The 4762-nt window shown below is 40.9% G+C and overlaps 1 protein-coding gene across 2 annotated transcripts in view; it reads left to right on the top strand.

Annotated features, from left to right (window-relative positions):
• Window positions 1-1641: 1641 nt before the first annotated feature.
• The window catches only part of JAML (junction adhesion molecule like), a 35238-nt gene continuing 32117 nt past the window's right edge, over window positions 1642-4762 (top strand). Inside the window, exon 1 of one of the 2 annotated variants that reach the window (XM_054439436.1) lies at window positions 1642-1745. The gene's annotated coding sequence lies outside the window, so the exon portion shown is untranslated. The remainder of the gene's footprint in view (window positions 1746-4762) is intronic. The other variant, XM_054439441.1, reaches the window with a different exon arrangement.

Below are 4762 nucleotides of genomic sequence, written 5' to 3'. Positions count from 1 at the left end.
CCTTTTGGTGTGTGCATATCTACATAAAAGGTGGGAGTTGTCATGTGAAAAAGATGGGGGTTTGTGGTGTTAAAAGCTGAATTAAATTTAAAAGAGTTTAATTGAGCACAGAATGATTCATGAATCAGGCAGTCTCCTGAGCCAGAGTAGGCTCAGAGACCCCAGCGCAGCCATGTGGTGGAAGATTTATGGACAGCAAAAGGAAAGTGATGTACAAAAAACAGAAGTGAGGTACAGAAACAGCCGGTTTGGCTACAGCTCGGTGTTTGCCTTATTTGAATAGTTTGAATCATTGGCCATCTTTGATTGGCCAAACTCAGTGACTGGCACAAGAGTAGACTACAGTCTGTATACTATTCCATTTACGTTATAGTTCATGATGTACAGAGAAACTTTTAGGACAAACTTAAAATATGTAAGGAGGCAGCTTTAGGCTAAACTTGATTTAACAGTGGTTTTCAGCATCGTGCAACCAGTCATGTCTGAGCTGTACTCCCGCAAGGACCTGCAGAGATTCCGTGGTGTGCTGGAACCAGCTTACATAGCAAGAGCTGATTACAGGCTGAGTATCCCTAATCTGAAAATACAAAACCTGAAATACTCCAAAATCTGAAACTTTGAGTGCCAACATGATGCTCCAAAGAAATGCTTATTGGAGCATTTTGGATTTTCAGACTAGGGACGTTCAACTGGTATGTATTCGGCAAATATTCTAAAATCTGAAAAAAATATGAAATCTGAAACATTTCTGGTCCCAAGCATATTGGATAAGGGATACTCAACCTGTATTAAGTTTTTTAGAAATTTTGCAAGCCAGTTGTTAAACTGTTGGTAGCTTGAAATAGGCTATGATGGGAATATTTATGCTGTGGAGATTGCTGGCTCTCTAGCACATCACTTCTCAAGGACCATGCAGCATAGTGCTTGGGAGCAAACGTTCAACAGCTTTTCAGATGATACAGGACAAGTTCCATAAGATGAGACTGCCCATGCCTAGGTCAAGCCAGTCTAGCCGAGGTTGAAGGTGCGTACATTGAGAACACCTATTTTGAAGTGGTGACTAAGACTGAGAGATATCTTGAAGTGAAGAAACCTTGAGTTCTAATCTAGGATGTCCAAGTCACCTAAGAGGTTCTCTATGGGAATCAATGGCTGCCTGTGTTCTGGAAATGCTGATATCACATGGCCAGAGGAAACTTTCACGTCTACGTGGTGAGTTGGAGGACTGGGCAGGCATATTTTCGGAAGCAGGGATTGGGTGATTACCTGGTGAGGTTGCACCTCTGTTTTGAGAGGAAAAATAAAAGAGGTTGCTGTGTCTTTAACACAGAATGTTTTGTGTTAATATTACATTTATTGTATTTTGTTTGCATGAAATGGATTTCTTTCTCAGCACCTATTTGCCTGGTGCCATTCAAGCTCCTACCCTCAGAGGGCTTGTCATCTAAAAGGGGAGATGGCACCTGAAGAGGTCTGAGTGTGAGGTTCACCTCAGTAGGTTGAATTTGTCACCTCTTTTTAGAATGAAAGTATACATAACAATTGGGTAATGGGCCAGATGACTGAAATGAGAACCTTGATTTAGAGGTTCCTGTTTGCATTTCTGCAACCACTTCAGAAGGCACGTGTTTGGTTTGCTCTGAGCCTAACCTAGAGTGCTCACAGCAGTCTTTCAGTTGAGCTTGGGGACTGCAGCTGTGGGGAGATTTCAGTGCATTGCCTCCCCTGGGTGGTCTTCATCTTGGGTAAGCAGTTGCTTTGAATTTCTTAAGCCATTATTTGAACTTTTCTCACGCAGAAGTGTGCCAGTCCTGAAGGCTGGGTGAATTGGTAGTCTCTCAGGATTGTGAAGCCGCGATTGCAGAACTCTTGATCTCTGCAGGGGGATGACATAAAGTAGTCTAATGGGTGCTGTTTCAGTTACTGTCGTGTAGAGTAACTTAGGTGAATCTCCTCAGCAAAAAGAGGAGCAAAGTTTCATCATAATAAGAGTACGTGACAATGATGATGACAAGGCTTCAGCTTTTAAGTCACCCATGGGTTTAGGTAGAGCTGTGACTGGCTGTTCTTGAGCTCACAGCAGAGCTCTTTCTTCACTGTTTTTCTTTTTAGAAGATAGTTTTTAATTTTATTTTTAAACAAATTTTATTGTGTATATTTAAGGTATACAACATGATGTTGTGGGATACACGTAGATAGTAAAAAGTTTACTATGGTGAAGCAGATTAATATATCCATCATTTTACATAGTTATACCACTGTTTTTCTTCTCCCCATTATAGACAAGCTGATATTTAACCTTTAGAAGCCCGAGACTTAAATCTCCCAAGAGAGCTAGGCTACTGTCCATACTTGTTACACCCTCAGCACAGCCCTGACCTTGGGAAAGGCTGATGCAGGATGGTTTAGGTATAACCCACTCTGAAGAAGGGAGGAGGAGTAAGGACCTCCAGGGTCCCCTTCGCCTACAGCATTAACCGATGTGACCTAGACTGTGTTACAGAAGCCACGTGACCTACCAGTCCGTATTCAATGGCTTAACAATGGAAAATGAGGGCATATTTTAAGAGGCATGGCTTAGAGTGGTTATATGGACTTGTAGACCTAAAAACATCTGAGAGCCTAGAAGTGCACAGCAGTGTGCAGATAGATTGAGAGGACTCGGCTCTGCAGGTGGACAACACTCTGTGAGTAAAAGAAGGCTGTGCAGTTGTCCGTTTGCTCAGTGGTTAGTTGTCCTTACTAGGGAGAAACACTGAGAGACAGCAGCTCTCCCTTATTTTGTCTCATGATATTGTAATTTGGGGGGTAACTTTCACATCTCGTATGGTAGTCTCATTGTAGCATGTCTCTTTTCTGAAGATTTCTTTTCTGTAGTAACTGCCAAGGAGAATAATTCCCCTACTCTGTTTAGTAACTTCAAAAAATTGACACATAATAATTACACATATTTATGGGATACACAGGGGTGTTTTGATACATACAATGTATAGTGATTGGATCAGGCTAATTAGCATATCCATCATCTCAAACTTTTTTTATTTATTTGTGTTAGGAACACTCAGTATCCTCCTTCTACCTCTTTGAAACTATATATCATTGTTAACCATAGCCATCTTAAAGTGGTATAGGACACTAGAACTTATTCTTCCTATCTAGCTGTAATTTTGTTTCCTTTGACAAATCTCTCCCTGTGTCCCTTCCCCTCTCTGTTCTACTTTTTACTTCTATGGGATCAGTGTTTTTAGCTTCCACGTATGAGTGAGTACATTCAGTGTTTAAGTTTCTGTTCCTGGCTTATCTCACTTTACAGAATGTCTTCCAGTGTCCATCTATGTTACTGTGAATCACAGGATTTCATTCTTTTTAATGCCCAAATAATATTTCGTTGTGTACATATATCACATTTTCTTTACCCATTTATCTATTGTCGGACACCTAGATTGATTCTATGTCTTGGCTATTGTAATAAGTGCTGCAATAAACGTGGGAGTGCAGATGTCTCTTCAATGTGCTGATTTCCTTTCCTTTGGATAAATGCCCAGTGGTGGGATTGCTAGATAAAATAGTAGTTTTATTTGTAGTTTTTTGAGGGACCTCCATATTGTCTTGGGTGGTGACTAGCCAGGGCTGGTGTCATGGGTGGTAAGGGTATTTACCAAGACAGTCATAAGTAAAGAAAGGCAGATTTATTAGAGAAGGTATGAAAATATATTGTAAGGTTGCTGGGCAGCACAGCAGGGAAAGGGCTGTCTGCAAAGAGGCAGGGACTAGAGAGAAGTTTTATAGGGTCGTGCGGGAGGGGGCTACCTGTGGAATGAGGTCACTGTGCCCACAGAGGTCATTGTGCCCTTGGGTTGTTTGATTAGCTGTCTCTCAGAACAATCATTCATTGTTCTCCCCACCCCTCCCCGCGGACCCTCCCCAACTTGGGGCCCCTTCCTCATTGTTGCTTACTTATCAGGACTCTACATTCTACCCCTGGCAGAACAACAATGACAAATCTTTGGCATTGGGCAGGGGTCTCATCTTCCAACTGCTTCCTGCTGACCAGCGGCATAGAGTTCTCCCTACCTAGAATTGTTGATCTGTCAAGAGACCCGTCCTAGATTGTGGGACCTAGGATATTGGATTTTGCTGGAGGAAGGGTCTCATCAGAGAGGGGGAGCATGTCAAGGCAAAACTGGTGTCCAACTGAATTCTGGGGAGACTTGTAAATGTAGCAGGCATCATTGGGGAGAGACCGATATCCCATTTGCAGCATCATTTGAAGGTGAAACTGCTGAATTCTAGAAGATACGATTTTATTTCTTAAGCCGGTTACTGAAAAGACGAAGAAAAACCTTTTGCAGTCTGACTATTTTTCCTTATTGAAAGCCCATTTAGATAACCTGGAAGTTACTTGAGGAAAAAGTGTTTGAATTTAAACACAGCATAGGGAAACAATTTTAGACAGACTATTTTACCTTAATTACATACAACATTCCTTTTATAAATTTCTTTCATGAATTTTCTCTTGACTTACACCGGTCATGACTATCTATGATAGGCTTGGACTTTCTGACTTGTCCTAAACTTCCCTCTTTCTTAACAATCAGTCATTTTACTTTATGACAAGAATTTACCACACAAGATCCGTTCTTAAATAAAATTTCTTTCTTTATAACTCTCCTTATCAAAAATACCTCTTCACCTTTATAACTTTCTTCTTCTTTTTGTTTTTTTATTTTTATTTTTATTTTTTTGAGACAGGGTCTCATTC

This window comes from Pongo pygmaeus, chromosome 9 (assembly GCF_028885625.2).
Source record: "Pongo pygmaeus isolate AG05252 chromosome 9, NHGRI_mPonPyg2-v2.0_pri, whole genome shotgun sequence".
Classification (NCBI taxonomy): Eukaryota; Metazoa; Chordata; class Mammalia; order Primates; family Hominidae; genus Pongo; species Pongo pygmaeus.
This window is presented reverse-complemented; position numbering and strand designations above follow the sequence as displayed.